General features: G+C 38.7%; 1 protein-coding gene across 4 annotated transcripts in view; it reads left to right on the top strand.

The window, feature by feature from the left end:
* Slc24a3 (solute carrier family 24 member 3) overlaps positions 1–26,160 on the top strand; it is a 499,789-nt gene that overhangs the window by 207,650 nt on the left and 265,979 nt on the right. The gene's annotated exons all lie outside the window — the stretch shown is intronic.

Below are 26,160 nucleotides of genomic sequence, written 5' to 3'. Positions count from 1 at the left end.
ATAATGGTGGAAGGACGCTTATGTGCCATGGCAGAGCAGGAAACAAAGATATATTGTCATGGAGAAAGAGCAAACAGGAAGGTGTGGCTGGAGCAAAAAGGTGCAAGGTTCAGAGGTGAAAAAAGTTACAGTTGGGAAATTAAACAGAGATCAAACATTGAAGGTCAACTTGTTACTTGCCCAGCTTGTTACTTCAAAGCTTCCAAGTCTACAGGAAAGTTGCAAGAATACTACAAAAAATAGCTGTATAACTGACACCTGGATTCCCACCTTTTAACAGGACCACTTTGACTTTCTTCCCCTCTCTGTAAAATTTTTTCAGAACCTTTGAAAGTAGGGTATAAGCATCATAACAAAATTCTTGAGTTTTGGTTTCCAGGAGGAAAGGACATTGTTCCATATAATTACAATGCCATTATCACACCTCTGGAATTGGGCATTTGATAATATATTGAATCTATTATCTGATATTCTTTATGTAGAGAAATGTTCTGAATTACCTCCAAATTAAGTCATTAGGTCGCCTGTTCTTTATCAAGAGTCTGCTTAAGGAAGACATTGCATTTGTGGATATTAGTTCTGTGTCTCTTTTAATGCAGACCAGTCTCCCATCTTTTTGTTTCATTTTTCTTGACATTAACTCTTGATGAAATTACAACAGTCACTGTAGAACCGCCCTTAGTGTGGATATGTGCAAGTGCTCCTTCATAGTTAGACAAAATGTGATAAAAGTTGTGAATATCTACATCCAAGAAGTTCAGAGAAGATTATCAAGGTGGGATAAATAGCCCAAAAGCATCCTAATGAAATGGTTAAAACACAGAGAATTTTGAATGTGACAGGAGATTCCTCATGTAAAAAGGATCCTTAATAAAATTAACATATATGCTTAGAAAGGTTGTGTGCTTAAAAATACTATTTCTTAAATAAAATTTAACTCACTAGGTCAAAAAAATAATTAGATTAAGGTTAAACATTTTGGGCAAAAGCGCCACAAAGAAGAGATAATGTTCTTCCCATAATACCACCTCAAGGGACTTATGATGCCAGCTTTCCCCAACATTTTTGTGCTAAGTGGTTCACCTGGTTGTGTCACCACAATATAATTTAAAGATATATTTGACCCTTTCTAACTAGGGTGATTTTACAATTCTTTCACTCTCCATGGGTAGATTGATATTCTTCTCTAAAGAAAAGCTCCCACTATACCCCCTTTAAATATATATCATTGTAGAGTCATGGAATTCGTTTTTTATTCAATGCATGTCATTATGCTTTTTGGTGCTCAAATTGTCCCAAATTGGGCCAGTGAGAGTCCTTCAAAGCCAGCTCATGAGTCCTTGGGGGTCCTCCTTCAACTTCAAGTAGATTCAGGCTTTCTACCTTCTTTTGTGCTTTTCTCTGTTAGACTTGGAGTTAATCACTTCTCTGAAGAACCCTAATTCCTTTTAGTGAGATATGATCTTAAGAGACCATGGTCTGATTGTCAGCTGTGTGGCATGGCTGCAGAAACATTCTTGCTTTAGGCCCTTTGAATCGAGAGTCTTGGGAATATTTTTAAAACCTTATAAAATAATTCCAGTAATATCAATGCAAGTGTTACACTTTCCCCCATTCCATATTCCTCCTATTGACTCCAATATATATGAATAAGTTTACCTATTTGCTCTTTCTTACAATATGCACAAAAGTCCAGATTACTATACAAGCAACAATACCAACAGCAGCAAACTTACAAGGTAAAATCATAGTTTTCGTTGTGTATCTTCTTCCTTAGAATATGGCCTTCTATCGGTATTTAAGTATTAGTTGAGTTTATTATTTGTGTGTGTGGTTATGTTATAAATGTGTACAATTAGATTTATTTGTACACAACATTGGGGTTTTTTTTGGTCTTTGATTTTTTAAACATAAAATGCTTTCACTTCAAAGCCAATTCTAAATAAAATTGTTTCCCTAACTAGTCTTCTAGGAATGGGCATTTGGGTTGTTTCCAATACTTTGCTATTACAGACAGTGCTGTAATGAGTTATTTCTACTTGTGAACTTATATCTTCCAGGTAAACTCCTGAAAATGGGATTGCTGTTTTGAAAGACAAATGCACATGTAATTTTGTGAGATGTTGTCACATTCCCTTTCATAGAGGCTGTTCCATTTGAGTTTTCATTGGTACTGTGGGAGAATGGAATTGAGGTGGGACATAAAGGGCTGGATTAGGAACGAATGCAGTTGTCCAGGAAGGTGATGGTAAGTGCCAGAACTTTGAGAGTGGGACTGGGAGGGAATTGAAGGGTAAATTAGAGGCTCTGCGCTTGAGTGGATCTAAGAAGGAAAAAGACAAAGAGAACAGAAGAGCATAGAAATAATAGGATTTTCTGGTGTTTGGGCAAAGGTAAAAAGAGAAGAAGAACAAGGGAATAAAAAGACTTTCCAGTGGTTAGACAAAGATAGAGAGGCATTTTTGTGTCCAAACCAAGACAGGAAAGACAAGGAGGCAGAAGCAACATGTGGGTGCATTCTCTGTGTGTATATATGCTTGTGTGTACATGTGTGGATACATGTGTCTGTGTGTTTGTCTCTGTGTATACATGGGTATGCTTGTATGTTCAGTGTGCATGTTTGAGTGTGTGCATGTGTCTTTGTATCTATACCTGTGTGTGCATTCATGTGTCATTGTGTGTGCATATGTAACATATGTACACATGTGTTTCATCAAAGGCTCTGAAATGATTTCAGTCTGAAATGGAATTTGGGAAGCAGATACCCAGGAAGTTTGGAACACCAGGTGGGGTGGGGCTGGTGGCAATGAATTACCGGCATTCAAGACAGTAAAAGCCATAATCATGGATGAGATGTATACATATGCTGCAGAGTGTTCCCAAATTCTGAACACACAGGAAAACACTACATTAATTTTACTTTACTCAAATGAACAAATATACTCATTATTTAAATGTAGAGGTATTTCATCTGAGGGAACATCTGGAGGCTGGAGAACGAAATGTTGAGCCTATCCTATAAAAGTGTAACTCACTACTGTTAAAAAAGTAAACTGATTTTTATACACTTAATTTAAAAAATGAAGAGCAGGAGAGAAAAATAGATATTTTGAAGGGAAGGTACCCATGGGAGGCAGGTGGGCACAAGGAAAGGGGGAATGAAGGTGAATATGGTGGATGTATTTTGAATCCATATATGAAAATAGAAAAATGAAACCATTGAAATTGTTTTAAGAAGGGGGAGGGGAAAAGAGGGAGAATGATAGAGGAGTAAATACATATTAAATATTAAATAAATATTTTAAACACATATATAAATACCACAATGTATCCCCCTGTGCAGCTATTATATGCTAATAAAATCACTAAAAAACAAAACTGATATTGTTTCCCAGCTTTTTGGATCCCACACAAGCTGTAGTATTCTGTTCTGGGTCAAGTGATGCAGGTTTGGTCCCAACGTGGCATGTGATAACTGTCATTGGGAAACAGGCTGCTGGGTGGTAACCTTGAGAGACCCTTCTATATGTTCTCCTTACAGGCGTGTCCTGGAGTATCCCTGGCAGAATAAAGGTCTTGAAAAAAAATAAAGTATTTGCCTGAGGGAGAGAGGATACCAGAGCAGCAGGAAGCAGCTTACTAATGTGCTCTTAGAACCTACCAAGTTTCCCTGGAACGGGGCCTTTTCTCTTCCATTCATTTCCAAAAGGCAAGTTGTGTTTGGCTAACGGTGTAGGCCTCTGTATTCATGCATGACTTTAATATCAATGGATAATTCCATGTTTTAGAAGCCTTATCAAAAATTCTGCTGTCTTGTGTATTTGCAAGAACACTCAAGGATTTAACACTGCCATGTTCCTTGAGTTTGCATTACACAAATAATTGAAAGTTCCTTTAGATACAAATTCAATAACAATAGAATATTGCTCTCTTTTGCTTTTGTTTATTTGGTCCAATCTTTTAAAAATACTTCCTCACCTTTTTACATGGTATCTAATACATGATACTTAGCTATTTCTTAACTCAGTAGCATCAGCAGGAACCTGGCTGTGATTATTGTGCTTGCTGTCTGCTCCCTTAAAGGGAACAGTTTTGACTTTTGCTGTCTTCTGGTTTGCCTGTAATAACTCTTCTCACACCAGTAAAACATAGTCATTCTCCTTTCTCTTTTCTGGTTTGAACATTGAGCAGGCTTAGACATAGATAGTACTGATGATGTGTGTTAAATAGGAGTTATGAGACTCTGAGAGACTTCTCAAAAATAAATGTCTGACTAGGTGTCAGGTTGTCAATGTAAAAATAACAACTCTGCTTTAAAGGAAATAAGACAATAGTTTATTTTGAGCCACAGATGAGTGATCAAAGTGCAAAAACACCAATTCAAGTTACCCTGAAAGAAGTGTTCCACAATGTAAGGGGTGGTGAGATGAACTTTTATAGTTGTAGAACAAAAGAAAGTCATAAATCAACACATTTATCAATTGCATGAGTGGGAGGATCGGGTAGGTAAGCTTCAGCAGAACAGATGTTATAGCTTCTTAACTTTAGGGTTGATGGAGGTCAGAAGTCTGTTAAGCTTGGTGATACATTCTAAGAAGTTTGTTAGCTGTGAAATGTTAGATCAGATAGGAAAGTTAAGGTAATTGGCTATTTAAGAATTTAAGATAGCCCAAGATAATTTTAGCTCTCCATCTATTCCATCTCTTCACAATCACAATGTTCTAGTCAGTCAATGTCAAGAAGTCTGTAGGATCTTTAATATAGATGCAACTTCTTCAGAAAACTTCAATTCATAGTGGCACCACAAGCAAGGGCCAAGAATTTCTTAGTTTACAAACAAGAATGTGGAGGATCTTTGATTTCTAGATGGTGGAGTCTTTCCACTAGCACTTGCCTACAGATGTTCTTTTTCCTCAAAATGAGAAGTCTTTCAGTGCAGCTATGACTTCATTGCTCACATGAATTCTCTCTTTGAGTGGCATGGACCATCATATTCTTTACCTTGAGGGAGAAGACTTGAGTTCCAAGACTGGGGTTCTGAGTTCTGATCCACTCCAGATTCCATCACTTCTGTGCCAGATGATCTTGGGCAAGTTGGAACCTCATTGTCCACATCTCTTTATGTTTAAAACTGGAGCTATTACTTACCTGCCCTACTCAGTTGGTGTTTGTGAGAAACCTTATACAAGCAATGTAGTATGGAAACATAAAGTACTTATACCATAGCCATATCCTTATGCATGCCTTAAAGGGTATTGCAGATGTGGAACAGACAAGCTATGGTACACACATTGGGACTTTTATTGGTTACAACAAACATGCAATCCTTTCTTAGTTCTTCTTCCCTTTCACTTCATTATTTCCTTTACTCCCTCTTCCACCAGAAAACTTAAAGTAAAATATAATGTTTTTTAAAACCTGAAATAACTTTCCCCTGGTGGGCTACAGTTGTCAGCAGGCAGGTTCATTTCTCTGAAGATTACTAAATGCAGAAAGATGTGGAAATGTTGACAAAAGCAAGTACTTCCACTCCACTGTCCCCAACTCTTCTCAATTTTGCCTCTATAAGAAAATGGCTGTTGGGTTGGATTGACCAATAAGAAACTGCCAATTTTATACCCCCTTTGACATACAATTTCCTGTGCTCAAGTCAGATTTCTTTTTTTATTTTTTTAATTGTTTATACATTTATTCATATATGTATACATTGTTTGGGCCACCTTTCCCCCCTGCCCCGGCTCCCTTCCCCTTTCTACTACCCCCCTTGCTTCCAGGTAGAACCTGTTCTGCCCTCTACTCCAATTTTGTTGAAGAGAAAACATAAGAGATGATAAGAAAGACATGGCATTTTTGTTAGTTTGAGATAAAGATAGCTGTACAGAGAGATTCCTAGCATTGTCTCCATTGGTTCATTTCTACCAGACCTCTTCACTACTTCCAAGTCACCTACCAATAGTGGCCTCTGCCAGTTTAAGATTACTTTATTCACTCCTCTACAGTGGGCACATCAACTTTTAGATTTCCTTCCCCTTCCCTATTCCTGTTGTACACGTTCTCCTGCTAGTGTGAGACCCATGTCCAATAATATTACTGCATTTGTTTTAGGTCTATAATCCACATATGAGGGAGAACATGCGATTTTTGGCCTTCTGAGCCTGACTAACATCGCTTAAGATGATGTTCTCCAGTTCCATCCATTTACTTGTGAATGACAAAATTTCATTCCTCTTTGTGGCTGAGTAAAATTCCACCGTGTATAAATAACACATTTTCTTAATCCATTCGTCAGTAGTGGGGCATCTTGGCTGTTTCCATAACTTGGCTATTGTGAATAGTGCTGCAGTAAACATGAGTGTGCAGGTGCCTTTGGAATAACCTGAGTCTCATTCCTTTGGGTATATCCCTAGGGGTGGTATTGCTGGATCATATGGCAGATCCATGCTTAGTTTTTTAAGATGCCTCCATATTGTTTTCCAAAGTGGTTGTACTAGCTTACATTCCCACCAGCAGTGTACAAGGGTTCCTTTTTCCCCACATCCTTATCAACATTTGTTGGTGGTGGTGTTTTGATGATAGCTATTTTAACAGGACTGAGATGGAATCTTAGTGTGGTTCGATTGGTATTTCCTTTATGGCCAGGGATGGTGAGCATTTTTTTCATGTGTTTTTTGGCCATTTTGATTTCCTCTTTTGAAAAAGTTCTGTTTAGTTCAGTTGCCCACTTCTTTATTGGTTCACTGATTGGGAGGAGTTTAGTTTTTTGATCTCCCTGTATATTCTGGTTATCAGTACTTTGTCTAATGTATAGCCAGCGAATATTTTCTCCCACTCTGTGGGTGGTCTCTTCAGTTTAGAGACCATTTCTTTTATTGTGCAGAAGCTTTTTAATTTCATATAGTCCCATTTGTCCATCCTTTCTAGCTGGACTGCTAGAGTTCTATTTGAGGAAGTCTTTGCCTATACTTATTGCTTCCAGAGTATTCCCTGCTCTTACCTGTACTAACTTCAGAGTTTTGTGTCTTGTATTAAGGTCTTTAATCCACTTTGAGTTGATACTAGTACAGGGTTATAGGCATGGATCTAGTTTCGGTTTTCTGAAGGCAGATAACCACTTTTCCCAGAATATTTGTTGAAGAGGCTGTCTATTCTCCATTGTATGTTTTTGGTACCTTTGTCAAAAATAAGGTGAGCGTAGCTGTATGGATTCATATCCAGGTCCTCTGTTATGTTCCACTGATCTTCATATCTGTTTTTGTGCCAGTACCATGCTGTTTTTATTGCTAAAAACAATAGTAGTGTAGTTTGAAGTCAGGTATGGTGATACTTCCAGCATTGCACTTTTTGCTCAGTATTGCCTTGGCTATTCACAGTCAATTTTGTTTCCAAATGAACTTCAGAATAGATTTTTCGATCTCTGTGATGAATATCATTGGGATTTTGATGGGAATTGCATTGAACATGTAGATTGCTTTTGGTAGTATAGCCATATTTACTATGTTGATTCTACCAATCCATGAGCATGGGAGATCTTTCTACCTTCTGTAGTCTTTCTCAGTCTCTTTCTTCAGAATTTTGTAGTTTTCCTTATAGAGGTCATTCACATCCTTTGTTAAGTTTACTCCTAGGTATTTGAAATTTTTTTTGAGGCTATTGTAAATGGAATTGTTTTCCTATATTCTTTCTCAATTTCTTCATTGTTGGTGTAGAGAAAGACTACTGATTTTTATAAGTTGATTTTGTATCCTGCTACATTGCTGAAGCTGTTTATGGGATCTAGGTGGTTTTGGGTAAAGTTTTTTGGGTCTTTGAGGTATGGAATCATGTCATCTGCAAATAGGGATACTCAAGTGAGATTTCTGAAAAAAGAGAATTATACTCTGGATTCAGGGTTATCCAAGCAGTATTTGCAGCACAATGATGTTGGACTCATCTTTATGGTGAAAACTCTGGAGGAAAAAACCCCATGGAGTGCCATGTAAATAAATGCGGAAGTAATGCACCGCCATCTGTATTATTCTGTTTTCTCCAAGAAATACTGTTGTTTCTTGAATCTACTTCACACTGGGAAAGAGATATGTTTGTGGGGAAGATATGTTTGATGAGAACTGGACTTGAATTTACTGTGTCATTTTAATATGCTGCTTCCTTTACTTGACAATGAGGTTCTTAGAGCATTGTCTTTGAAGCCCTGCTGATCTGCTAAATAAATAATGCCCTGAGGTGGCAGAATCTATATAGGCTTCATCCAAGGTCATAAATCTGTGTTCCTCACTGTGCAGCAGTTCAGTAACTCCATCTTTATTTCTGTCTGACCCATAAAAGCCATCTTCAGTGTTGCTGATTAAGAGCTCATCATTTGATTTCAAGTTATGTCACCCTAAACCAGGGAGAATTTCCTCACAATAAATCTCTCATTTTTAATCCAGACCTTTAGCTGGAACACTTGTGTGCACAGTTGAAAGGAAAGGGGAGGGCAGGCTATGATTAAATATGGGACAGGGCAGTGAGGCAGCCACCTCCTGCCATCAGAAGGCATTCTGCAGTGAAGAGGCAGAGGCGGAGCATGAGGGAGGCCCAGGAGGGTCTTCTGTTTGGTCTTTCCTTCCCATCCCTGAATCAACAACACTAACCCTGTTGTTTTTCTTTGAGCCAAGATTGAGCTGCAGCTAGGGTAAAGCCCACCTTTGGAGTTTGGGTCTGTGGAGCCATTATCTCTGCCAGCATGCATTTTACAGAGATATGGCAAAAGGCACCACAGTTCATTTTGGGGCTCACTAAAGAGAGCAAGCAGGGTTGGATCTGAGAAGCTAGGTAATCAAGAGAGAGTTTTCCTTGGTTCAGTACTCAGGCAGGTGCAGTCTCCAACCAGACCAAGAGCCCTGATGCCAAAAGAAGGAAAAATTGGAGAGGAATTGGGAGAGAGGGAGGCAAAGTAGGAAGGAGAGAATAGAAAGGAGAGGGAAGCAAAGAAAGGAGGAGGAAAAGACTATTCTACCAATTTATTTGTGTGGAAATTAAAACCAGAAGCTGTGCTGTAGGAGTTCTGTAGCCTTCAGGGAGAGCGTTAATGGGAAAAATAGTGCATAAAAATACAGCTGATCCATATTGGCAGCACTTCTCCCTGGAGGTGCCCCTGCCCCAGGTGGTGACCACACACATGCACCCACATATATTTCTAGGCAGGCACACAAACATGCATGTACATATTTGCAAGTCACTTACACATATGTGTATGCACATACACCAATGCACATGAACACGTAGATATAGGCATTCACACATGTGCACACACATGGAGGCAAATGCCTACCTAGTCACACATGCATACATACATACACACACAGAGGCACAGCCATACCCTCTCTATCCTTCCTATTTTGAGTTTTGGAATTCAAGATTATCTTTGATCCTGATCAGTGGTGAAGTATCCACAAGGTCATGCCCTTCACCTTCTACCTGCTCTCATGATCATAGCCCAGCTAGGTATCTCTACTGAAGGGGAAAAGGAGACCTCCAGCCCTGGGTTCTAGGATGTAGAACAGCTGTTCTGCAATTGGTGAAGGTTTTAATTGGCTGGTTTGTCAGTAGAAAGGGACTGTTTAGAGCTTTGTGCCTTTGGTCCAGCCCTTGTCAGACATCCCAATGTCATAATCTTGTGAACTTTGGTCCTCTGAGAAGCCAATGCCAAGGCATGCAAGTATTTTACTAAGGGAATCCCTATAAAGAGGGCAGGGAGCTGGGGAAGGTGGAGAGAAGTGATGGACCCTGTGCTGTGTGCCCTTGAATGAAGGATGGAGAGAGGAAAGCAAGAGTGTCTGAAAGCATCCTTTGGATTGGCCATGCAGTCTGAGGATGTTTGGTGAAACCATTGGGGAATCCCTCAACCCTTGATATTCCTGCCACACTCCATAATTGGCTGGGAGCACTCTGCCTCTAGGCTCTTATCACCCTTTGGTCAATAGATGAGGTATGTGCCACCTGCCAGGTGAGTAGCCAGAGCTTTCCTTCCCTGCTGCCCATGACACTGCAGTGAAATGAAGGGAGAGGTAGATCGAACACTTAACCCCAGTTTGTTGTATGCTAGAAATAGGAAATCAACAACTCGCTGGAGACATAGGTTTACTTTAAGAAAAAAAGGTAAATTCAGCCAAATAATCATTTGCTAACAAGATACTTTCTCTGTCTGAATTTAATGATATTTCTTTGCATATCCAACTGGCCAACACATAGGCACAGCTATGATCAGTCCCAGGAAGTATCAGGGGCTAAGCTGTGACAGGGACCATTTAACTTGAAGTAAAAAGAGCTTCTGGATGGTAAGGGGAGCTTCAAATTTAGCAGAGGGTTATAAAATTGTTGTAAAAATCAAGCTCTAATCCTATCATGTTAAGGTAAATTCGCTGACTACTTAATAGTTGAGGTCACAGCTTTCTAAGCTACCTGAATGCCCCAGCATTATCTTTGCAAACCCCAGCATCTTACTGAGGTGAGCCAAAGTCATTGATGTGGCCACAGAGGAAGAGAAATAGCTACCAAAGGTCTTTGCATCCCAGCCAAGAATATGCCAGGGATGTCTATACAAACACTTAATTATCAAGACCAAAGGCAGAGAGTCTAAGAAGGGGTAGTCACCTTACATCATTTTTTACAAAATTAAACAGATATCTTCATGTATTATTAATAATCATCCTAATAAGCAATGGAAATTTCCAGGGTTAAAATTTTTGAAGCTAAATCATAAAAGATAAGGAAAAGTACTTCAATGTTTTGAAAGTATTTGTGGTTCTTTTCCTATGACCATCTTTCATTTCTTCTATTAAGCTTTTTCTCACTGTCTATACTTATTCAAGTACAGTCAGGGATCCCACATAGAATTCCTAGCTAAAGTGTGATTCTGCCACTGTTTTGCATATCTTATGCCCCAAGACATTCGTAAGTGTTAAAAAAAAAAAAAGTCAACAAAAATCAGCAAGGAAAGCCAGGATTGTTTAGTCAGAAGCCTGGGGTCTTTCTCTACTAGGTAAAAAGCATGGAGTGGTACATGGCAGAGATCAGCTCTTGGCTATCAAGGGGAATATTTTTCCAGTTCTCAGTAGCCAGATGCATTATTTAGCCTATTTTCACCAAAGCATCTTAAATAGTCGTTTAGTGCTGTAAATTGTGAGAAATATGAATCCATGTGAACCTTTAGAGCTTTTGATGAACATTCTGTGGGTTGTAGTGATTGCATTTGTCTGTGTCATAAATAACTTTGTGTTTTTTGTTTTTATTTTTTATTTTATTCTTTGGTGTTACTGGGAGTTTGAACTCAGAGCTTCTTACTAGTTAAGCAAGCACTCTACTGCTTGATCCATCATGCCTCCAGCTCTTTTCATTCTGGTTATTTTAGAGCCAGGGTCTCACTTTTTGTCTAGGCCAGCCTCAACCATGATCTTCCTATTTTATGCTTCCTGTCATAACTAAGATGACAGGTGTGCACCACCACACCCAACTTTTCTCTGTTGAAATGGGGGTCTCTTAAACTTTTTTTCCTTGGATGGCCTTAAACCATAATCCTTCAGATATAAGCCTCCTAAGTGCTAGGATTATAGGCATGAGTCACCCATAGGTAACTTTAGCTGGAGACAAGAAGTATAGTTCTTCAGTTACCTCATGAAAGTAGCTATCTAGGAAATTACCTCCCTCAAGATTTAATGGTATATGCCCTTTCTCTGCAATGTATCATCCAGGGTATTTCAAGTTCTATAAGGAGTAATAACTCCCTTATTTTATTAGTAGACTAATGGTAGATGACCAAATCCTTGTGCATAAAAGATTTATATTTTCAGAGTTTGGGAATTGAAACTGGGTCAAATCACAGAGAGCTGTTCCACAAACTAATGAGCTTACAAAACCCAAATCCTCAGAAGCCATACTTGCGGTGGTTTTAATGAATGTTCCACAGGGAAAAACACCAAGATTTTTCTTTTGAATTAGGCATTGACTAAACTTAGGTCACTTTAGGTAAATTTTTTCCATTATGCAGATTATTAAACTTGCATCTGCTTATTTTTGATTTTTTATTCTTTTTTCAATTACAATGATTGGTTTTCCTCTTTAACAAAGGAAGATAAAGGTGAATTTGCCAAAATTATTCTGCTGCTTCATCTAGGGCAGGCTGTGGACTTTGGTGAGACTGACTCAGTGGAGATTCCCATTTTGTTTTAAAATATAAAGTATTAATAGAAAAGTTGAAGTGTGATAAAAGCAAAAAATTAGATGTCTGCCATTTAAAAAATAGTTTGTTATCACAGTTTCATGCCATGCATTCAGGGCCACACAGAGCAATACCAGGGTCACTTGGAGAAAGAAGGAGTAAAGGGACAATGTGAACAAGTGCTTTTGTTGGATGAGCCCACTTAGGACTGGTTGCTTTGAATAATTTCCATTGACTCTAGGGCATAAGGACTGTCCCTAAGATTTTGGTATTTGACACTGTGATGCTTAGAACAAGTGGATAGTGGTCCCAGCTAAGGTGTGAGAGCCCAGTACACAAAGTAAGTGGGTTGTGGGGTCTTGATTGGTTTGTTTATTTGTTTGTAAAAACAGTTTATTTCGGGATTGTACTGGAGTTTGAACTCAGGGCCTTGCACTTGCTAGGCAAGTGTTCTACCACTTGAGCCATGCTCCCATTTCATTTTATTTAAGTTCTTTTTCAGTTATTTTTCTCATACTTTTTGTCTGGGGCTAGCCTCAGACCATGATCCTCCTACCTCTGCCTCCAAAGAAGCTGGGATAACAGATGTGTGCCACTATGCCTGGTTTGTTTTTGAAATAGGGTATTACTAACTTTTTTACCTGTGCTGGCCTAGAACCATGATGTTCCCATCCCTGTCTTCTACATATGTGGCATTACAAGTGTGAGTCATCATGCCCAGCTCTGTTGATTTGTATCTGAAAAGTACACTTCTGGGTAGGTTGTTTACTATCTCCAGAAATTGGCTGACCATTGAACAGTCCTTTCTAGGGTCAGCAAGGACATGAGTGACAAAGTATCAGAATACAGAAAATGAAAGACATGTCTAATGCACATTTCTAAGCTGAAACTCCAGTGGTTTATCAAATAAGATAAGCAAAAATTTAGAGCTACATTTGTGTTCACAGAAACCACCATAAATGGAAAACTTTCATGGACAGTAAAACCAAGGAATCATAGAACTTTATTCTCCCATAGAAGTCCATGAACCAGAGTCTATCATCCCCTTATGATCACTTCATTGTGAGGGCCTGGAATGCTTTGAAGAGACAAGCAGATAGCTGAACAGGGTATGAGAAATACAGAGCATAATTTTTAGTACATAATAGAAAAAAATTAAAAAACACTTTTTAGGTAATCTTAGCCCAAGAAAATTTTCAGGAATAAAGTTTCAATTGCTTGATAAGATGGAGATTATTGTAGAACCCTGGTCTCTACTTGCTAGCATTGGTGACAGATGACCTTTTTGGGAGAACTTTTCATCTGTTTAGAAAGAGGCAAAGTGTTAACTATTCATAATACCTATAGTGTAGTATGATATGTACATGTGTTCACAGTTGGGCACTAGGCTTTGGGGATATATTAAGAAAGTTAATATGTACTTAAAATCCTCATGGTCAATGTTAGAACTGCTTCCCCAGGAAAAAGGTGACTCCATTGAAAAATCCACTCTTGGCAGGCACCGACTTGTGGATTCAGAATCCAAAAGTGATTGTCGTTTTCTCATTTGTTTCATAAGAGTTTCTGATAACTTTATCTCTGTCAACAGTGATAGGAGAAGCATAAAAAAGAGAAAAGTTTTGTCTTGCTCTTTGATTAAACCTCACATTGGAGTGGGCACTCGTGCTATTTCTAAGAATGAATGAAATGATGACTTGGACATTAATTTTCTTGTCTCTTGAGTCTGCATCTTAATTATTTGAAATTCTCTGTATCAAGAAACCTGCTGGTCTGTTCTTCCTATACTGATGACTCATCTTCAATAAGGACACTAGTTCGAGGTCTTCCTTAGTTCAAATACAAATCTTAGAAATAATAGTAGTGACAATTTACTGAGTAGTTATCATGTGCCAGATAGTCTTCTGAGAAGTTGACACATACCAGCTCATTCAATCACCCATGAAATGTGGGTTATTAATACTATATCATATACAAACACAATAGTATTTATATTCACCCAGATGAGTGAACCAAGACAGAGAAAGGTCTGCTACATAACCCCAGAGTTGCACAGTTGGGAAGAGGAAGCAGCTGAGATAAATCGGTGCTGAGCCTCCAGTGGGCCCTCTATTTAACCCATGATTCCTAAAAGGTGAGAAGTAGTCTTCTTTGATTTCCTCTTTTAAAAAACCAAGCAAAAAGACCAAAACATGATTTCAGCTTGCAACCTTATCACAATTCTGATCAATGTCTCTTGAACGTCACACATGGACAGAGAAAGAACTCCTCTACCTGTCAAGATGGCCCAATGTGGTCATTTGGATTTATAGTCCTCTCTCCATACTTAAAGGGGACTCACCAGGGGATACTTCCCAAACTCCTCTGCTTCTGGCTACGTGTTGCCATAAACTGTGTAGTTGGTAGACAGCCATCAGATCAAAGGACCCCAGGAGGTCATATGACTGCATCTCTCCTGATATCAGCCTTGTTTGCTCCTATTGGTTTGCTTGAGTAGCTAGGTCTATGCTCACCACTCCATCTGAGCCTGCATCCTTTTGGATCAGCCTCGGGAGAGACAAGGACCCTCTCTTCTGCTCCAGTTAAGAAAACTCCATGAAAGTGTTCTGATTGGCTGTAGCTGGCATCTTTCCTTTCCCTGGACCAATTAAAATGATCAAGGTAGTGAGGAACCATTTTTTGCCCACCACCACCCATGTTTCTACCTTTAACCAGTCACTGCAGTGGTTAATGTTAGAGGATACAGCCATCACTTGGATGACAGGGCTAGGACAGTGGGAGCTAGACATACTCATGAAAAGAGAGAGGTCATGTTCTAAAAGACAAAATGGTTAGATGGCTGGGCAGAACAAAAATGAGAGTCATAGATACATAAAAATCATCCTCAGAGGGTTCCTTAAAGTTAAACAAACTAAGGGTATAATGCTTTGTTCACATGAGCTATAGAAAGAAGAGGAGGGATTAAAGGGAATATGAGGGAGTGATTAGAGAACATATAGAAGCGTATCTGGGACAAAATACCCCAGCCCTGACAGTCTACCTTCTGTTCCTCACACTGGCTGGACCTTCTTTACAAGGGCCTTTGCAAATGATGTTTCTTTCACTTATAATGCAGCTCACTCTTTTCTATCCTGTAGATCCCAGTGTAAACATCTCCTCAGAGAGACCTTATCTGAGTCCCTGATTTAAGTCAGGTCTCTCTCTTTTCTCTTTACAAAAAAAAACCCCACCTTCCTTCTTCAGTCATCTATCCAATTGTTTATTTGCTTGTTCCTTGCCTGTCTTCCCACTGATCTACATCTATTTGGTTCCTTTGTGTATTTTCAATGCTTATCTAGTATTTGGCGATCAGTAGGCACTCAATAAATGCTGGAGGAATAATAGAATGGTATAGATGATGGTGTTAGGGAAGATCAAAGGCGTGTGGGCTATGCCAATGTGGGGAGGAGAGAATGTGCAAAATTCTAAGAATACAGGTCTTCTTTCTGTGGAAATCAGGAAAAACAAGTGCTGATTGGGACAACTTAATGCCCTCAAGAATCTCAGGAGGTAGTGGTGAGAATGCTGTATTTTCCACTCCATGTGGATTTATCTGGGCATGTTTTTCCACATGTCCTGGGCAGGATGATGGCATAGGCATCTGGGTCACCATGACATGACCCTGTTCTGTGGTTCTCTGTAACAAAACAATATGTCTGAAGGAAGATGTTTTTATAGCAGCTGAGAGGATGGCAGGTGAGTGATTGTGCTTCACCTCTGCCTTCTGGTTAAGTCTCTGCTCTCCTTCACCTTCCTTTCATCAGTATTTGGGGCACTGTGGTTGACCATGTCACCTTCCATAGCACAATTCCAAAACATTCTTCCTCATCATTTTTCTCTAGATGGTGAGGCATCTTAACAAGGCCATTGCAGGAGCCAGCTGAACTTTTGGAATGATATTATATGCACAAGTCTGACTCCCAAGTGAACCTATGGAGAATACAGTGGTTTTCCATGCAAGGTTCTGGTGTTAGTGCCTCCAACACACTCCTCACTTCAAGGCTGAACCTGTGGCCCTGTTTTTGAGGACAGGAAATGATAATGAGAAAAGAAAGTGGGTCAAGTTTGTTGAATCCCCCCGTGTCTGGGCATTCTGCACTTAGCTGGAAAGAAAATGCTGGCCTTTATGAGTACAAAAGACATCTAACAGAGCTAAAGTGGAGTGGCTCTTACCACTCCAGGCAGGTATATTGAACTAAAAGGAGGCCTTCATTCCAGGAAGACCTGATTTGCACATCCCTATTTCTGAGTAATATAAAAAGATGATCTTGGAGAGCTTTAATCTTAGCTTCCCTGACATACCACCTGTTTGAGGGACGGTAGGTGATGTAGACAAAAAGGTACTCATTGACTATTGTGTTCACATCTCCACTTGACAGGTAATGTACACAGCAAGCTACATGCTGGCCTCTGCATCCCACGTCCCCACACAGTGATTTGCAGCCTTCGTCTCTTGGTTTCCTGAAGTACTTTAAATCTTGCCAAGAAGTCAGTATGCAGTCAAGGGTAGAGATATTCCTTGGATATGGCTTTCTGGGTTGCAAAGAGGCAGCCACTCCCCCAGACCTGACATCCCGGTCATACTGTGGCTGCAACAAAGTGTGTTGGTGACTCCTGTCCTTCACTGAGCTGTGTGTGATGTCACTAGGCATCTCTCCTGAGTCTGAGGGTCAAGCCTCACTCAGCCCCAGCAGTGCTCTTTTACATCCAAGGCCTTGTAGGAACATCACACCAAGTTTTTGTCTTTGTATTTGTGCTTGATTTAAGTTGCTTTCTCTTCTGTAGAAAACAAACACATACTCAAACAAAAATCAGATATTTAGAGAGTAGTCTGCACCCCCAAAAATAACCAACCAAGTAACCAAACAAAAAAACCCAAACAGATAGATTTAGCTGCATTCTTCTAGCTCAGGGATATATTCCTGACACATTTATGAATGATTTATATCTTAAATAATTCTATACAAATTCTATTGACACCCATAAGTGACACTTTAGGACCTTAAGATATGATTATTATAACAGCCCAGATTCACCAAAAACAATCCAAAACTTGTTTCCTTCCAATAATCAAATCTACATTCTTCTTTTTTGTTTCTTTATAAATTTTGTCTACATGGAGTCAGAACACTTGCTGGATTTTACCTGTATATTGAGAGGTCTTTGAATGAATAAGAATGGAAGACCTTACTGATAAATGTTTGTTTTGGCAAAAGCTTGGTCTCTTATAGTGGACATGGCAGACTCCTGCTGGGGATTGGAAGGGCTGAGAAAGAGGAATTCAGCCATGAATTAGGACCATCATTGGTTTTGCACTTAACCATCTTTTGAGAAGAGTAAGATTAGTGATGGAGTTTCTGATTGGATGTAGAAATTTTACTACTACACAAGAAGTACATATTCCTAAGGATTTTTCAACTATGGGGGAAAGAGCAAACCTAACCTTGGTAATTTGTGATTGCTGAAATGGAGTAATCTAAAAATCCTTGGGCACTGGAAGCACTATAGAATTCACATTTTCTTCCTATCTGGGTGAATTTAATTTATTTTAAAGCTCAGAGATACCAACTGTAAATTTATGGGCAAAACCAAGCCCCATGCTTTATTCTTATCAAGCTAGTCCCATTTAACCATCCATCTACTCACTGTATCTACTGTGCACCTAGTTATCAAGTTATAGCTGTGTGTGGTATGTTCAGATAAGAAGTCTACAGTCTATAATCTCAGAAGAAGCTGGGAAGGCAAGTGGAGAAAGAGAAGGGCACAAGTATCCCAAAATCTATTACATTCCTTGCTGTGGTCTGTGACTTCAAAGTCATACACTGCAGAACTATCAGGAAAACAATCCAGTGTGGCCTTGTGAAGGCAACCTGCTTCAGTACTATCAATTACGTTTCCAGACTATGAGGAAAAAGACACAGTGGTCACAATTGCCATTTCCATACCTAACTAATCAGAAGAGATTTATTTACTTTGAAAACATCCAGAAATAGTTCATGGAGGAGAGGCCTCATTGCGTTACTCTTCAAGCATGGATTTAAATAACCAGAGAGAAGTCCAGGTTCAAGGAACAGTGTCATCAGAAGAAGGAGGACAAGAGGATGATATCCAAGGCTCCAAAAGGTGTCCAAGGGGATTAAGGAAGGCTGCCTTCCATGGAGGGCACCATGTGCATTGAGGCAGTGGCAGATTCAGGATGCACCGGGATGCAGATACACTGTTCCTTCCTTAGTGTGCTAGGTGGGTGTGTTAGATTAATAGATTGACTAACATTTACACTATTTGCTGTCTGAGTGAGAACTAGGCTACTACAGAGACTCCACAATCACGAGGATTTTATATTGTGTACCTGCAAGCCACACTTCACACAAGATTGGAATCCTGGCCAGGTCAGGCCATGTTTTGAAATCACACCTGGAAGCCTTTAGCCTTCCATCTATCTCACCAAGCCAGGGACCAGCTGACCTCTTATGGAGCTACCTCCTCCTTGCATAGTAGGGGATGGTTTCTAGTTCAAGCCCTGACACTGACAAGCTCTGTGACCTTGGTTAAGTTTGAATCTTCCAAGCCCTGGCAACCCACCTATGGGCAGAAGGAAATGATGGCTGGCACCCCAAAGCCAAGCAGAAGGCCAGCACAGCTTGCTCTGGACTTACCATCCTGGTATCCAAGTAAGGGACTATGTGCATTTGAAAGCAAAGCCATTAAGGCTGGAGTTCCCATGGAGCCAACTCACATTCCCCTCTGCCAATCAGACTGTACTTAGAGCTCCAGGAAATGGGAACATACACATACATATAGATATAGGTGTTTAGTGTTTGAGACATTTTAAATTAATAGACTTTATTTTTAGAGCAGTTTTAGGTTTACAGAAGTGAGTGGAAGGTACAGAAAGTTCCCATATACCCCTTTATCCTCATCTCAGTTTTTCCTGTTACTAATAGTTTGCATTACAATTGATGAACAAATAATGATACATTACTATTAAGTAAGCTCTGTTGTTTACATCACAGTTCATTCTTGTACAGATCTGTGGGTTTTGCCAAATGCATAATGTCCTGTGTCTACCATTATTGCATCCTGCAGAATAGTTTCACTACCCTAAAAATTCACTGTGCCCAGCTTACTTATACACCCCCTCACCCCTCCCCCCCCCGCCCCACCAACAAACTTTTGGAAACCAATAGTTTTACTTCTTCCAAAAATAGATAACTGGAATCATATAGCATGTACCCTTTTCAGATTGGCTTCTTTCACTTGGTAATATACATAGATGTTTCCTCCATGTCTTTTGTGTGTGTGTGTGTGTGTGTGTGTAGTAGCTGGATCCTTCTTTTTCATTTTTTTAATGCTCTTTTTTTTTTTTAGCAGTACTGGGGCTTGAACTAAAGGCCTTTAGCTTGCTAGGCAAGTGCTCTACCACTTGAGCCATGCCTCCAGTCCTTTTGTGCTTTTAGTGTTTTTCTTACATTTTTTCCCTTGGCCAGTCTTAGGTGGCAATCATTCTACTTTTGCCTCCCAAGTAGCTGGAATTACAGGTATGCACCAACATGCCCAGCCTAGCTTCATTTATCATGCCCTTTGTATTGGCTTAACAGTTTTCCTTTCACCTAAAGGTCACCTTGGCCACTTCCAAGTTTGGGCAATTAATAATAAGCTGTTATGAACATCCATTTCTAAGTTTTTGTGTGGGTATGTATTAAACTCATTTGGGTAAATGCCAAAGAAGACAATTGTTAGATCTTATAGTAAAAGTATGCTTAGTTTTAATTGAACTGCAAACTTGCAAAATGACTATACTATTTTATATTCCCACCGGCAGTGAATGGGAATCCTGTTGCACCCTCACTAGCATTTGGGGTGATCAGTGTTTTGGATGCAGTGTTCTCATAGCTGTGAAGTTACATTGGTATTTTAGTTTGTATTTTCCTAGTGACATGTGATGTGACATATTGTTTTATGTGCATAATTATATGCTGTCTGTGCATCTCCTTTGGTAAGGTGTCTTTTCAGGTCTTTTGACCACTTTCTAAATAGATTTTTCTTGTTAAGTTTTAAGAACCTTTGTATATTTCATAAATCTCCTATCAATGCACATATTTTCTTCCAGTCTATAGTTTGTCTTTTCATTCTCTGAGCAGAGTCTTTCACAGAGCAGTTTTTAATTTTACAATTTTTATAATTTTTTTCTTTCTTGTCTTACATGTTTAATATGAAAGTCACCACCAAATTCAAGGTCACTTAGATTTTCTCTTATGTTATCTTTTAGAGGTTTATACTTTTTCATTTTACATTTAGACTGTGATCTATTTTGAGTTAATTTTTGTGAAAGGTGAAAGTAGATGTCTATAGTAACTTTTTGTATATGGATATTTATTTTTCTCAGCATATCTTACTGAAAAGACCATCCATTCTCCATTGAATTCCCTTTGATGTCTGTCAAAAATCAGCTGACTATATTTGTGTGTGTCTATTTCTGAGCACTCTATTCTGTTTCATTGATTTGTCTGTTCTTTTATCAATACCATACTGTCATGATTTATAGCTTTATACTATTTTCTTGGTCTTTTACCTTACCATATAAAATCTGGAAACATTTTGTTCATACTCACAAAATCACTTGCTATAATTTTGATTGGTGTTGCATTGAACCCACAGATGATTCTAGAAGAATTGAAATCTTAACAATATTGAGTCTTCCTATCTATGAATATGGAATTTCTCTCTAGTTTTCAAGTATTTCTCTGATTTCTTTCATCCAAATTTTATATTTTTAAAATATAGATCCTTTTTAAAATTTGTTAAATTTATTTATTTTTTATTCATATGTGCATACAATGTTTGGGTCATTTCTCCCCACTTCCCCCACCCCCTCCCTAAACTCCCAACCCCTCCAATCCTCCCCACCCCCTCGCTACCCAGCAGAAACTATTTTGCCCTTATCTCTAATTTTGTTGAAGAGAGAGTATAAGCAATAATAGGAAGGAACAAAGGTCTTTGCTAGTTCAGATAAGGCTAGCTATACAGGGAGTTGACTCACATTACTTTCTGGTGCATGTGTGTTACCTTCTAGGTTAATTCTTTCTTTTTTTAAATTTTTATTTATTTATTTATTTATTATTTTATTATTCATATGTGCATACAAGGCTTGGGTCATTTCTCCCCCCTGCCCCCACCCCCTCCCTTACCGCCCACTCCGCCACCTCCCTCTTCCCCCCCACCCCCTCAATACCCAGCAGAAACTATTTTGCCCTTATTTCTAATTTTGTTGTAGAGAGAGTATAAGCAATAATAGGAAGGAACAAGGGTTTTTGCTGGTTGAGATAAGGATAGCTATACAGGGCATTGACTCACATTGATTTCCTGTGCGTGGGTGTTACCTTCTAGGTTAATTCTTTTTGATCTAACCTTTTCTCTAGTTCCTGGTCCCCTTCTCTTATCGGCCTCACTTGCTTTTAAGGTATCTGCTTTAGTTTCTCTGCGTTAAGGGTAACAAACACTAGCTAATTTTTTAGGTGTCTTACCTATCTTCACCCCTCCCTTGTGTGCTCTCGCTTTTATCATGTGCTCAAAGTCCAATCCCCTTGTTGTGTTTGCCCTTGATCTAATGTCCACATATGAGGGAGAACATACAATTTTTGGTCTTTTGGGCCAGGCTAACCTCACTCAGAATGATATTCTCCAATTCCATCCACTTACCAGCGAATGATAACATTTCGTTCTTCTTCATGGCTGAGTAAAATTCTATTGTTTATAAATACCACATTTTCGTGATCCATTCGTCAGTGGTGGTGCATCTTGGCTGTTTCCATAACTAGGCTATTGTGAATAGTGCCGCAATAAACATGGGTGTGCAGGTGCCTCTGGAGTAACCTATATCACAGCCTTTTGGGTATATCCCCAAGAGTGGTATTGCTGGACCATATGTTAGATCAGTGTTTAGCTTTTTAAGTAGCCCCCAAATTTTTTTCCAGAGTGGTTGTACTAGTTTACATTCCCACTAGCATTGTAAGACATTTCCTTTTTCCCAGCATCCTCGCCAACACCTGTTGGTGGTGGTGTTGCTAATGATGGCTATTCTAAGAGGGGTGAGGTGGAATCTTAGTGTGGTTTAATTTGCATTTCCTTTATTGCTAGAGATGGTGAGCACTTTTTCATGTGTTTTTTGGCCATTTGAATTTCTTCTTTTGAGAAAGTTCTGTTTAGTTCACTTGCCCATTTCTTTATTGGTTCATTAGTTTTGGGAGAATTTAGTTGTTTAAGTTCCATATATATTCTGGTTATCAGTCCTTTGTCTGATGTATAGCTGGCAAATATTTTCACCCACTCTGTGGGTGTTCTCTTCAGTTTAGAGACCATTTCTTTTGATGAACAAAAGCTTTTTAGTTTTATGAGGTCCCATTTATCTATGCTATCTTAGTTGCTGTGCTGCTGGGGTTTCATTGAGAAAGTTCTTGCCTATACCTACGAACTCTAGAGTATTTCCTACTCTTTCCTGTATCAACTTTAGAGTTTGGGGTCTGCTATTAAGATCCTTGTCCATTTTGAGTTAATCTTGGTATAGGGTGATATACATGGATCTAGTTTCAGTTTTTTGCAGACTGCTAACCAGTTTTCCCAGCAGTTTTTGTTGAAGAGGCTGCTATTTCTCCATCATATATTTTTAGCTCCTTTGTCAAAGACAAGTTGGTTATAGTTGTTTGGCTTCATGTCTGGGTCCTCTATTCTGTTCCACTGGTCTTCATGTCTGTTTTTGTGCTAGTACCATGCTGTTTTTATTGTTATTGCTTTGTAATATAGTTTGAAGTCAGGTATTGTGATACCTCCTGCATTGTTCTTTTGACTGAGTATTGCCTTGGCTATTCGTGGCCTCTTGTGTTTCCATATAAATTTCATAGTAGATTTTTCGATCTCTTTAATGAATGTCATTGGAATTTTGATGGGAATTGCATTAAACATGTAGATTATTTCTGGGAGTATCGACATTTTTACTATGTTGATTCTACCAATCCATGAGCATGGGAGATCTCTGCACTTTCTATAGTCTTCCTCAATCTCTTTCTTCAGAAGTGTATAGTTTTCCTTGTAGAGGTCTTTCACATCTTTTGTAAGGTTTACACCTAGGTATTTGATTTTTTTTGAGGCTATTGTAAATGGAATTGTTTTCATACATTCTTTTTCAGTTTGCTCATTGTTAGTGTATAGAAATGCTAATGATTTTTCTATGTTGATTTTATATCCTGCTACCTTGCTATAGCTTATTGATGATGTCTAGGAGCTTCTGAGTAGAGTTTTTTGGTCTTTAAGGTATAGGATCATGTCGTCTGCAAATAGGGATATTTTGACAGTTTCTTTACCTATTTGTATTCCTTTTATTCCTTTTCTTGCCTAATTGCTCTGGGTAGGAATTCCAGTACTATGTTGAATAGGAGTGGAGATAGTGGGCATCCTTGTCTGGCTCCTGATTTTAGAGGGAATGGTTTCAGCTTTTCTCCATTAAGTATAATGCTGGCTGTAGGTTTGTCATATATAGCTTTTATAATGTTGAGGTACTTTCCTTCTATTCCTAGTTTTCTTAGAGCTTTTATCATGAAATGATGTTGGATCTTATCAAAGGCTTTTTCTGCATCTATTGAGATGATCAAGTGGTTTTTGTCTTTGCTTCTGTTAATGTAGCTTATTACGTTTATTGATTTTCGTATGTTGAACCACCCCTGCATCCCTGGGATGAAGCCTACTTGATTGTGGTGAATAATCTTTTTGATGTGTTGTTGAATTCGGTTTGCCATTATTTTGTTGAGGATTTTTGCATCAATGTTTATTAAGGAGATTGGCCTATAGTTCTCCTTTTTGGAGGTGTCTTTGCCTGGTTTTGGGATAAGTGTAATACTGGCTTCATAAAATGTGTTTGGCAGTTTTCCTTCCCTTTCTATTTCATGGAACAGTTTAAGGAGGGTTGGTATCAGTTCTTCTTTAAAGGTCTGATAGAATTCAGCAGAGAATCCATCAGGTCCTGGAGTTTTCTTTTTAGGGAGACTCTTGATTGCTTCTTCAATTTCATTTTGTGTTATAGATCTATTCAGGTGACTGATTTCCTCTTGGTTCAGTTTTGGATGGTCGTATGTATCTAGAAATCTGTCCATTTCTTTTAGATTTTCAAATTTATTTGAATATAGGTTCTCAAAGTAGTCTCTGATGATTTCCTGGACTTCCATGGTGTTTGTTGTTATCTCCCCTTTTGCATTCCTAATTCTACTAATTTGGGTTTTTTCTCTCCTCATTTTAGTCAGGTTTGCCAGGGGTCTGTCGGTCTTGTTTATTTTTTCAAAGAACCAACTTTTTGTTTCATTAATTCTTTGTATGGTTTTTTTGGTTTCTATTTCGTTGATTTCTGCTCTTATTTTTATTATTTCTCTCCTTCTATTTGTTTTGGGATTTGCTTGTTCTTGTTTTTCTAGGAGTTTGAGATGTATCATTAGGTCATTGATTTGGGATCTTTCAATCTTTTTAATATATGCAGTCATGGCTATAAACTCTCCTCTCAGGACTGCCTTAGCTGTGTCCCATAGGTTCCGGTAGGTTGTGTTTTCATTTTAAATTGACTTCCAGGAACTTTTTAATTTCCTGTTTTATTTCATCAATGATCTATTCTTCATTAAGTAATGAGTTATTTAGTTTCCAGCTGATTGCGTGTTTTTTGTCTTTACTTTTGTTGTTGAATTCTACTTTTACTGCATTGTGATCAGATAGTATGCACAGTATAATTTCTGTTTTCTTATATTTGCTGAGACTTGCTTTGTGCCCTAGGATATGATCTATTTTGGAGAAGGTTCCATGGGCTGCTGAGATGAATGTATATTGTGTAGAAGTTGGATGAAATGTTCTGTAGACATCAACTAGGTCTATTTGATCTATTGCATATTTTAGATCTTGGATTTCTTTATTGATTTTTTGTTTGGATGACCTATCTATTGATGATAATGGGGTGTTAAAGTCTCCCACAACCACTGTGTTGGCGTTTATATATGCTTTTAGGTCTTTCAGGGTATGTTTGATGAAATTGGGTGCATTGACATTGGGTGCATACAAGTTAATAATTATTATTTCCTTTTGGTCTATTTCCCCTTTTATTAGTATGGAATGTCCTTCTTTATCTTGTTTGATCAATGTAGGTTTGAAGTCTACTTTGTCAGAGATAAGTATTGCTACTCCTGCTTGTTTTCGGGGGCCATTGGCTTGGTAAATCTTCTTCCAGCCTTTCATCCTAAGCATATGCTTATTTCTGTCGGTGAGATGAGTCTCCTGTAAGCAACAAATTGTTGGATCTTCTTTTTTAATCCATTTTGTCAAACGGTGTCTTTTGATGGGTGAATTAAGTCCATTAACATTAAGTTTAGTACTGATAGGTATGTGGTGATTCCTGTCATTTAGTTGTCTTAGTTGTTTGAAGGTTTGATTGTGTGTACCTAAGTTGAAGTTACTCTCTACTGTCTTGCTTTCTTATCCTGTGGTTTGGTGCTGCCTGTCTTTTCATGGTTAAGTTGGGTGTCACTTTCTGTGTGCAGAATCACTTGAAGAATCTTTTGTAGTGGTGGCTTTGTGGTCACATATTGTTTTAGTTTCTGCTTATCATGGAAGACTTTTATTGCTCCATGTATTTTGAATGATAGTTTTGCTGGGTAGAGTATCCTGGGGTTGAAGTTATTTTCATTCAATGCCTGGAAGATCTCACACCACGCTCTTCTTGCTTTGAATGTTTCTGTTGAGAAGTCTGCTGTGATTTTGATGGGTTTACCTTTGTATGTTACCTGTTTTATCTCTCTTACAGCCTTCAATATTCTTTCCTTAGTTTCTGAACTTGTTGTTTTAATGATGATATGTCGTAGGGTAGTTCTATTTTGATCTGGTCTGTTTGGTGTCCTGGAGGC

Source organism: Castor canadensis, chromosome 5 (assembly GCF_047511655.1).
Source record: "Castor canadensis chromosome 5, mCasCan1.hap1v2, whole genome shotgun sequence".
Lineage (NCBI taxonomy): Eukaryota > Metazoa > Chordata > Mammalia > Rodentia > Castoridae > Castor > Castor canadensis.
The sequence above is the reverse complement of the archived record's forward strand: the minus strand, read 5'-3'. Positions and strand labels throughout refer to the sequence as shown.